General features: G+C 34.4%; 1 pseudogene; it reads left to right on the top strand.

Annotated features, from left to right (window-relative positions):
- Positions 1-2,625: 2,625 nt before the first annotated feature.
- Positions 2,626-4,870, top strand: LOC112825068 (60 kDa heat shock protein, mitochondrial pseudogene; annotated as a pseudogene).
- Positions 4,871-11,889: the final 7,019 nt, after the last annotated feature.

Here is an 11,889-nt window from a genome sequence, read left to right as displayed (position 1 = left end):
ACACACACACACACACACACACACACACACACACACACACACACACTGGAAAAGGGTAAGCTCTAATTTGCTAGACATAAGCAGCTTATGCTGATCTTGGAAAATCTTTGAATAACAAGGCTAAAAGATAAAAAGAAAGAAGAAATCTGAGAAGGAAAAATAGAGGTACACTTTGCAGGGAAGTAGATTTCACATAATCAGTTTAGCCAAGTTATTAAACAAATAAGTGACCATGAAAACAATATCACCACCAGGGATTAAAGGTGAGTATTCAGAATAGCCATAATATATTAATATTGGTATATGAGCAGTTATATTATTAATTAAATATACATTATATATAATTACTAATAATATATTAATATATGTCTGTAATGTCTAGTTTCCAACAAAACATAAAAGACGAGAAGAGTAATAGGAAGGTGTGGCCCTTAAACAGAAAAAAAAGGTAATAAAATCTGTTTTTGAAAGAGCCCTTTAGATTTGACTAAAGACTTCAAATAATCTTTTATGAATATGTTCAAAGAACTAAAGGAGATAATGTCCAAAGAATATAGAGACAATATGATGACAATATATCATAAGATAAGGTATGTCAAAAAAAGAGATAAAAATTATAAAAATAATCAAATGAGGGGCACCTGGGTGGCTCAGTTGGTTAAGCAACTGCCTTTGGCTCAGGCCATGATCCCAGTGTCCTGGGGTGGAGCCCCAGGTCAGGCTCCCTACTCAGCAGGGAGTCTGCTTCTCCCTCTCCTCCCTGCTTGTGCTCTCGCTTGCTATCTCTCTTGTTATCTCTGTCTCTAAAATTCAAATGGAAATGGAAGAGATCTAGGGTAGCCAAAATAATCTTGAAAAGAATGTTGGAGAACTCATACGTTTTCATTTCAAAACTTTCCAATAAAACTATAGAAACATGGTAATAGTACAAGGATTAACATAGAGAAAAATGGAATAGAATTGAGAGTTCCTAAGGAAAAAAAAAAACCTAACATTCATGATTAATTGATTTTCGACAAAGTTGCCAAAATAATTCAATGGGGAAAAATCTTTTCAACACATAGTACTGGGGCAACTGGATATTCATATGCAAAATAATCAGTCAGGCCTCTTACACAAAATCAGAAATTAACTCTAAATAGAAAGTAGACATAAAAGTAAGATCCAAAACTATAAAACCCTTAGAAGGATACATAAGAGTAATTCTTTGTGATGTTGGTTTAGGCAGTGATTTCTTAGATGTGACACCAAAAACACATATGACAAAAGAAAAAGTTTAACTTTTTGGACTACATCAAAATTTCAACTGTGCTGCAAATAATGCCATTAAGAAAGAAAAACACAACACAAAGTCCTATTTGCAATCATATTTCTGATAATAGACTGTATCTAGAAAATTTAAGAACAGTAACAAATTAATAATAAGACAAGTAGCTCAATTAACAAATGCCACCACAGTTGTAAAAGGGCCAATCCCCCATGCAGTTGAAGATCTGTATATAATTTCTGATTCCCCAAAAACTTTACTAATAGCCTCCTGTTGACTGGAAGCCTTATCCATAAGAAACAGTTGATTAATACATATTTTGTATGTTACATGTATTATACACTATATTCTTACAATTAAGCTAGAAAAAATGTTATCAGGAAAATCATAAGGAAGAGAAAATATATTTATAATGCTGTACTGAAAAAAATACACATGTAACTGGACCTATGAATTTCAAACCCAGGTTATTCAAGGGTCAACCATATTTGAAATAACTGTCAATATTATTAGCCATTCGGGAAATGCAAATCAACACTACAGTGAGATATCACTTCACACTCACTATGATGACTATAATCAAAAAGATAAATTGCAAGTGTTGGCAAGGATGTAGAACAACTTGAACCTTCTTACATCACTGGCATAATGAAAATGGTTCTAAACTTTGGGAAAAACTGTTTGGCAGTTCCTCAAAAAGTTAAACATTGTGTTATCCTATGACCCAACAATTCCACTCTTAGTTTTATATACCAAAAAGACATGAAAACATGTCCACACAAAAATTTGTTTATAAAGCATTCATAGCAGCATTATTATTTTTAAAGATTTTATTTATTTATTTGAGAGGGAGAGAGAGAAGCATGAGCAGGGGTAGGAGCAGAGGGAGAAGCAGGCTCCCAGCTGAGCCAGGAGCCCGATGCAGGGCTTGATCCCAGGACCCTGGGATCATGACCTGAACCAAAGGCAGGTGCTTAACCAACTGAGCCACCCAGGCACCCCAGGAACATTATTTTCTTAAGAGCCAAAAATTAAAAATAACACAAATGTCCATCAACTAAAGAATGAATGAATAGTGGCATACCCATACAATGGGATGTTTTTCCAAGTTAAAAAAAAAAAACTGAAGTACTAGTACATACTACAACATCTATGAAAATTGAAATCATTACGCTAAAAGAAGCTAGTCAAAAAGATTACATATTATGTGATTTCATTTACATGAAAAGTCAAGAATAAGTAAATATGTAGACACAGAAAGATACTAGCATTTGCTTAGATGGGAAGGGGAGGGAGGAGTGATTGCAAGTGGGTAGATGTTTTTTGCGGTAGTGATAAAAATTTACATTGTACCCTCACCCGCCTCTGACGGCCTGCCTCACGGTCCGCACGCTCTGCCACTGCCCCGCAGAAATGCTTCGATTACCCGCAGTCCTTCGCCAAATTAGGCCAGTGTCCAGAGCACTGGCTTCTCATCCCACTCGGGCCTATGCCAAAGATGTAAAATTTGGTGCGGATGCCTGAGCCTTAATGCTTCAAGGTGTAGACCTTTTAGCCGATGCTATAGCCGTTACTATGGGGCCAAAGGGAAGAACAGTGATTATTGAACAGAGTTGGGGAAGTCCCAAAGTAACAAAAGATGGTGTGACTGTAGCAAAGTCAATTGACTTAAAAGATAAATACAAAAATATTGGCGCTAAACTTGTTCAAGATGTCGCCAATAACACAAATGAAGAGGCTGGGGATGGCACCACGACTGCTACTGTCTTGGCACGCTCTATTGCCAAGGAGGGCTTCGAGGAGATTAGCAAAGGTGCTAATCCTGTGGAAATCGGAAGAGGTGTGATGTTAGTTGTTGATGCTGTAATTGCTGAACTTAAGAAGCAGTCTAAACCCATGACAACCCCTGAAGAAATTGCTCAGGTTGCTACGATTTCTGCAAATGGAGACAAAGAAATTGGCAACATCATTTCCGATGCAATGAAAAAGGTTGGAAAAAAGGGTGTCATCACAGTAAAGGATGGAAAAACACTAAATGATGAATTAGAAATTATTGAAGGCATGAAGTTTGATTGAGGTTATATTTCTCCATACTTTATTAATACATCAAAAGGTCAGAAATGTGAATTCCAAGATGCCTATGTTCTATTGAGTGAAAAGAAAATTTCTAGTGTCCAGTCCATGTACCCGCTCTTGAAATTGCCAATACTCACCATAAGCCCTTGGTCATAATTGCTGAAGATGTTGTTGGAGAAGCTCTGAGTACACTTGTTTTGAATAGGCTAAAAGTTGGTCTTCAGGTTGTGGCGGTCAAAGCTCCAGGTTTTGGTGACAATAGAAAGAACCAGCTTAAAGACATGGCTATTGCTACTGGTGGTGCAGTGTTTGGGGAAGAAGGACTGACTCTAAATCTTGAAGATGTTCAGCCTCACGATTTAGGAAAAGTTGGAGAGGTCATTGTGACCAAAGATGATGCCATGCTCTTAAAAGGAAAAGGTGACAAGGCTCAAATTGAAAAACGTATTCAAGAAATCATTGAGCAGTTAGATATCACAACTAGTGAATATGAAAAGGAAAAGCTGAATGAACATCTGGCAAAACTCTCAGACGGAGTAACTGTGTTGAAGGTTGGTGGGACAAGTGATGTTGAAGTGAATGAAAAGAAAGACCGAGTTACAGATGCCCTCAATGCTACGCGCGCCGCTGCTGAAGAAGGCATTGTTCTGGGAGGGGGCTGTGCCCTGCTCTGCTGCATTCCAGCCCTGGACTCAATAACTCCAGCTAACGAAGATCAAAAATTGGTATAGAAATTATTAAGAGAACACTCAAAATTCCTGCAATGACCATTGCTAAGAATGCAGGTGTTGAAGGATCATTGATAGTTGAGAAAATTATGCAGAGTTCCTCAGAAGTTGGTTATGATGCTATGCTGGGAGATTTTGTGAATATGGTGGAAAAAGGAATCATTGATCTAACTAAGTTTGTAAGAACTGCTTTATTGGATGCTGCTGGAGTGGCCTCTCTGTTAACTACCGCAGAAGTTGTAGTCACTGAAATTCCTAAAGAGAAGGACCCAGCAATGGGTGGAATGGGTGGTATGGGATGTGGCATGGGAGGTGGCATGTTCTGATTCCTAGAATGGTGCTTTACCATTATTAATGAACTGTGAGAGGAAGCTCAAGGCTGTGCTCCTCAACCATAACTTCAGAGAAGTCAGTTGAAGGAAATGACTGAAGAAAAGGCTGGCTGATGTTTAAGAAAATCACTATAACCATCAGTTACTGGTTTCAGTTGACAACATATAATGGGTTCCTGCTGTCATTGTCCATGCCTACAGATAATTTGTTTTGTATTTTTGAATAAAAAGACATTTGTACATTCCTGATAACTGAGTGTAAGAGCCATGTACCAATGTACTGCTTTCAACTTAAATCACCGAGGCATTTTTACTACTATTCTGTTAAAGTCAGGATTTTAGTGTTTGCCATCACCAGATGAAAAGTTAAGCAGCCTTTCTGTGGAGAGTAAGAATAATTGTGTACAAAGTAGAGAAATATCCAATTATGTGACAACCTTTGTGTAATAAAAATTTCTTTAAAGTTAAAAAAAATTTACATTGTAGTGATTGATGGTTGTACAGGTCTTCTTGGAATATACTAAAATCATTCAATTGTATATTTTATTTTTTTGTTTTTTAATTATATATTTTGAATGGATGAATTTTATGGTATGTGAATTCCATCTTAATATAGATGCTAAAAATAATTACGATACTTATTAAAATATAATTTTCATATTAAATATACTAACATACTTTTAAGTGAAAGCTCAACATCATTTGTTAAAAATAATGTTTAAATGAAGTAAAACTGATTAAAATGACCTCTGTTAAAAAGATAAACTGAGGCATATTATAAATTGCAAAAGTTTATTTGAGCAAAAATCAATTTGAATTCTGCAGCACCCCAATCTAACAGATGGAAAGGAGCTCCGAGGAGCTGTACAGAATGAAAGACATTTATAGGCAGAAGGGATTAGGAACAAGAAAGTTATACTAGGCCAAAGAGTGGGTTGGTTATTGCAAGGTAACTTTCCTATAGAAAAATGCAAGGGCCTGTCAGGCTGATTACCTCACTTGTGTTGATAGGCAACTCCTGATCCACTGGCCTAAGATTTCATTACTGGGAGAGCCATGCTGTAATTAAGTCTTGGTTTGGTCATATGGGTCTTAGCATAAGAGACTTCATTTGGGGCCTGTTGTCTTGCTTTTTAACACTTCAGAAATTTCTCTGTCATTTTCTCTTGATAGCATGAAATACATAATAGTGACAAAAAAAGAAAAAAAACACGAAAAAAGTAGCTTAATCCTAGGTCACACCTACTTTTCGTTTGAGGTTTTGAATTTACAAAATAACATTTGATATTTTAAAATTTATATAATTTACATTATATAAGTATGAATGTAATGTTTCTGTTAAAAAAAAAAAGAGAGAGACAACAGGCCCCAGATGAAGTCACTTATGCTAAGCTCATGCCACCAAATCAAAGCTTGATATCTAACTTAATTGCAATTTCAACTTTCTCTAAGATTTCAGTCTTGACTGGTCAGTCTGGAATTTTCTGGACAGTAGCAATGAGAAAATCTGTACATAACTATTTTTTTATGTCCCAAAGGAAGACGTAGTAATTCACTTTTTCCTTATCTCTTCCCCCTTCTGTCTATAAAAGCTTCCCATTTTGTGCAGTTCCTCAGAGCTCCTTTCTACTTATTAGATGGGTGTTGTCTGACTCATAAATCATTGAATAAAGCCAATTAGATCTTCAAATTTACTCAGTTGAATTTTGTTTTCTGACAATTCAGTACTGACATAATTTAAAAGTGGTATAGTTCTGAATATCTAATACAAAACTTACTTAATGAAGAATGTAAAAAAAAAAAACACCTTCCTACAAACTGAATTTAACTCTAAGTTATCAAATCTTTTTAAAAGTAAATTATATGCCTTAGATATCTGCATTTTCTTCAAAAAGCTCTAATATATAGGATAAAAAATAAAATTTCAATTAGCATTGCTTTTGTATTCATTCTGCTGCTTTATTCTGAATGTCATAAACTGAAATGAGAGTGAATATAGTGTTGAAAGAGGTAACTCTAATGCTCTCCCACACACTTTTACTTTCATACTAAGACTTGTTCATTTATCTGTTGCCTGAGAAGCTTAATTATCTCTAATGAATTCTGTTGGTATTTTGGGTTAATAGACTTTCTTCATTTCATTAAGCTTTTATGAGTTTCATAGGTTTTCAAACTAGGTTGGATTTATTCACACCTATGCTCAACTGATGATTTATTTTTATTTTGTTCATGTATGACTATAATAGGAAAGTAATTTTAAATTACTCTGTGTTTTCTGACCTTTTTACTAGTACTCTTACACATTAGTATTTCCCAGTTGCTCAATGAATCGTGGCCAGGTACATGACATTTTGACTTGAGACCAGAGGCTGTACTAAATAGAAAGCCATAGTCTATTCTGAGTACAGCTTTCAACCTTGCAAAAGGGCAGAAACAAAGACAAGGGAAGAGGAAAAAAGAGAGAGAAAGAAGAAACACACAGCAGGAAAGACAAAGAGAGAGAAAAAAGAGAGGAACAGACGTAGACAAAGAGAGATGCTGAGGGAACCTGGGGTTCCAAATGGATTTAAACATGAATTTAAATAGATGTATGGAGGCTTTCACTTACAAAGAGAGGGGAGGCAGATTATTCTACTTTCATTAACAAGAAGCGTATTTTACTGAAACTTTGCTTCAAAGGAAATTTAAAAAACAAAACAACCACAGAACTAGATTTTTGCAAAAAAATTTATCTGAGGTATTAGTGTTTCTGGTAAGTAGAATAATGATCAGTAATGATTTAAAAAAAGAGAGGGAGAAAGAGAGAACTTCAAGGATAGCACTTCTTTGCTAACACTCTTCCTATCTTAGTTTTTCTTTCTTTGAGAAAGTAATCATACCATACCAGAGTTCTTTTAATTTCATAGTTTATTTTGATAAAACTATCTCTACCATTTTTTTTTACTATATCTGATCATTCTAGAAATAAGAGATGGAATGAACATAACCTGCTATTCATGTTTGCCACAAGAGAGATGGAATTACATGCCACATCTCCAGTGAACTGTCTATGAGTGAATAGGAGGTACATTTGCTGTACGACACATGCACGGTTAAGACCTGAATATCAGTGCAGTTATAAGTAATTTTAGTGCATATATTCATAACGGAGTCAAACCTGGGTACAAAAAAAGTTTGATTTGAGTCATTTAACCGTGAATGCTTATTAAAGAATTTTGGTTACAGTTCATTAGTCCTGAAGCAATCTACATTAAATTTCAGAGAGAGTACAGATTTATATTAACTTACACATAAAAAATTAATGATGAAAGGAAAGTGTATCTTGGATTACATTTTTACTTAAATGAAAACACGTATTTTTAATTTGAAAATAAATAACCCATGAACAAAATAGAAGACTAAACCTTACAGAGATTTTGAATGAATTTACAGCTTAAAAGATTGATCAAGAAATTAAACAGCCTCTGTTAAAATTTTCTGTATGTAATATTGAAGCCATAAAATGCTTTACTGATAAAGGCACATGAACATGGAAAGAAATATCCTGAAATCTGATTAGAGCTATAGGAATTGAGTGATTGACATTTATTAGAAAGGCAGAATAGCAGTAAATAAATAACCTAGAAACAACACAAGTACCCATTAATAACTTTTTTAAAAGTCTTATATCTCAATGGAATATTATAGAATTGTGAAAATGGAAGAAAAGAAAAAGCCATCAATATAAATAAATCTAATGGAGCTGTAAAATATAATTAAATTTTTAGAACCAAACTTTCTTGTTTCTAAGCCTGGTTTAGCCACATACTAGCTGTTAAGCTTTATGCGTGCTACTTAACCTCTCCATGACATATTCTCTTCATGTATAAAATGATTAAAGCAAACATCAAAGATTGTAGCAATATTAGACTATTTATGTTCATTTTAAGTATCATAGAATTGTTAGTTTTGCTCTCACAAATTTCTCCCAAAATATTACTAAATAAACAAATTTCAAAAGAATACACAAAACATAGCATATTGAATGTTAAAAACAAGCAAAACAATAGTAATTATTTAAGGAATATTTATATTGTAAATATATTTTTAAAAAACAAGAGCATAATCAACTAGAAAAAAAAGAGGATAGAAGTTAATGACTTGAGGGTCAGAAAGGAATAATATGGAGCTGTTATCAATCTATCACAGCTGCTGGCAGCCAGAGGAGGTGGCAGGCTTAAGCCCAACAAATGACCTCTCCACTGGCAAGATGAACACCTAGAGTTTTATGGGAGAGGTTAGAGGAGGTAGGTGCAAGAAAGCAGTCAGAGAGTTTGTAATCATGGGTGGGGTTGGTATGTGTTCAGCTCATTTGCTGAAGGGAAGGGAAGTGATCTGTGGGATGTAAGTCTTCTAAGCATCCCATTCTTACTAGGGCTTTTTTGGTGTGGGGATTGGTGTGTTCTGGTCATTGGAAAATATTTTTGTCAATGCCTCAAGAAAGTGTGATAAGAAAGAAAAACAATGGATTTCAGTTAGAACATGAGTTAAGTGGTCTTGTCCATTTCTGGTTTTAACTATTGGGGTAAATAGTTGAGCAAGAGGGCCCGCTGACAGAGCAAGGAATACCAGAGTTTTCAACAATGTTGATAATATTTTATTTTAGTTTTTAAAAATTTTTTGGTAATATTTTATTTTTAAGCTAAATTGTACACAGTTGCTCAATGATTATTGTCCTTTGAATTGTAATTATGCTATATTTTCTTAATGTGAAATGAGCCACAATAATTTTAACTTAATAAATTACGAACAATTATTTATCAGTACTACTAAGTTCCACTACAATATAAGTTAAATTTCTTAAGAGCAGAAAATTCTGTTTACTGCTGGATCTCTAGTGCCTACAAAAGTCCCTGGCAGAGAGTGGATGCTCAATGCATATTAATGATCCAATGAATGTTAATAGCTAATAATGACCTAAATGAGAGTGGAGAAAAATTATGTTGAAATTTCACTGTAATATTACCAAAACTTCATTTTCTAAGTACCTAGGAGATAATTGAATTTCTTCTTGATCTATATATTTCCTTTGACCCTCTTTTCCATGATATATTTGCCAACTCTAGTTTCATGGTCTTTCTGAGATTTGTCTCTTCTTCTGCATATAGCCCTTATTCCCATCTTTTTTTTTTCTTTTTAAGATTTTATTTATTTGACAGAGAGAGAGACAGCTAGAGAGGGAACACAAGTAGGGGAAGTGGGAGAGGGAGAAGCAGGCTCATCGCTGAGCAAGGAGTCTGATGCGGGGCTCGATCCCAGGACTCCAGGACCATGATCTGAGTTAAAGCAGCCACTTAACCAACTGAGCCAGCCAGGCTCCCCATTCTTACTCTCATTCTTAGTACTGCCAGTATTGCACTCGAATTCATGCTCCACACTCAGTTATAAATTCTTGTATTTGAACAATCTTTTTATATTTTTAAGATTTTATTTATTTATTTTACAGAGAGAGAGCACAAGCAGGGGAAGTGGCAGGCAGAGGGAGAGGGAGAAGCAGACTCCCTGCTGAGCAGAGAGCCCCATGTGGGGCTAGATCCCAGGACCCTGGGATCATGACGTGAGCTGAAGGCAGATGCTTAACCGACTGAGCCACCCAGGCATCCCTGAACATGTATTTTTAAGCTACATGTAAGAAGTTAGGCAAACAGCTCCCCACAAACCAGACAGTAGTCTATAAATAAAGGAGAGGGAAATATTTCCATTCATCTTATTTTTAATCATAAGAACTATTTCTAAAAAGGACAAAACTCAAAGAAGCAAACATTAAAAAAAATGCTAGGGAAAACAATGAAAATCATAGTTAGTTAATTAGAAATTCTTTAAAAATACATAAATCTCAGAAAAATAACCAATCTCAAAATGAGGAAATTTGTCACATTCAAACACTGGATTGGAGAGAACTTTGTACAATTCTAACAAATTACTCTGTAGAAAATATAGTTTTAGCCCAGTAATCAACATGAATCCCACCTAAAAATAATCCTCAATCTAAACTTTCTCAGGAAGTATATGCTATGTAAGAAATAATTCACTCTTACTAGTTTATAATAGCTGTTATATGATTTTATAATTGATGTTTATAAATAGAAGTTAACTCAAAGTGGAAAATATAAATTCCATGTCAAATAAGCAATACATATATTAAGCACTTAATATTCATTTTGAGTACTTTCTATGTGTCCAGTATTGAGAAAATTACTAGCAATATAAAGATTCAGAAATGCATGGTCTCTACCCTCAAATAGTTTTAGTCTCCCTAGAAAGATAAATAACTATAGTACTTATTAAGTGCTGTAAATAAGTTTCACAAAAACATGTGGGATCCCAGCAAACAAATTCTATCATAAATAGAAAAGCCAAGGAAAGAAATTCTGAGTAGATATCAAAGGTTATCAGTTTTCCAGGTGAAGACTGGGAAAAAGACGGGCAGCAGATAGATAGGAAAAGCATTCAGGTAGATGAAATAATGTATGCAACAAGACAGAACTATCAAATCATACGGGAAGTCTGAGAAATAAAGTTTAACTACAGCATGAGTGTATTTGAGGCAATAATGAGATCACTATTGAAAATTCAAATTTAAATTTGAAACCAAACTTAAAATGCCTTACATGCATATTAAACCATATACCTCATGGCGCATAAATTTTATTTTGTTTCTCTATAATTAGTCTCTAGGTGATTGATAGGATATAAAATAATGTTTTGCAGCTATGGTGACCAAGGACATTTTTCCAGCATGTAATACTTTGTATATATGCCAAATCTGAAGTTTGGATTTGTTATAAAAATCGCAAGATAAAATTGGTGAATGAAAGTAACAGTCTGCTTGAGATACCTTTAAGAAAATAAATACTTTAAGCTCTATCATTAAGAGATAATCTTGAGTTTATAATATCGCAGTACTGAAGTTTTCTATTATTTATAGCTTCTCGAGGTCTTCTCTGTTCCTGGTTTCCATCAGGCCCATTTTGTAAAAAGTGAACATTAGAAATGTGGTTTCCATAATCCTATCAGTATCGTAGAAAACTAGATTTCCTGCTACATTAAAATAGAAAGCTTCATGACATTGATTTTGAAAATGATTTATTGAATATGACACTAAAAGTACAGGCAACAAAATGAGATCATATCAAACTAAAAAGCTTCTGCGCAGCAAAAGAAATAATTAACAGAGTGAAAAAGACAAACTGTGGAATGGAGAATATATTTGCAAACTATATATCTGATAAGAGGTTAATAACCAAAATATATAAAGAACTCTTACAACTTCATGGCAGAAAAGTAAACAACCCAATTAAAAAATGGGCAAAGGACTTGAGTAGATATTCTCCAAAGAAGATATACAAATATCTGAAAGATATATGTAAAAGTGCTCAACATCACTAATCATCAGGGAAATACAAGTCAAAACCGTAATGAGACATCATGCCATACCTGTTAGGAT

This window comes from Callorhinus ursinus, unplaced genomic scaffold (genome assembly GCF_003265705.2).
Source record: "Callorhinus ursinus isolate GAN/ISIS: 27379988/994484 unplaced genomic scaffold, GSC_fseal_2.0 scaffold1, whole genome shotgun sequence".
Lineage (NCBI taxonomy): Eukaryota > Metazoa > Chordata > Mammalia > Carnivora > Otariidae > Callorhinus > Callorhinus ursinus.
The sequence above is the reverse complement of the archived record's forward strand: the minus strand, read 5'-3'. Positions and strand labels throughout refer to the sequence as shown.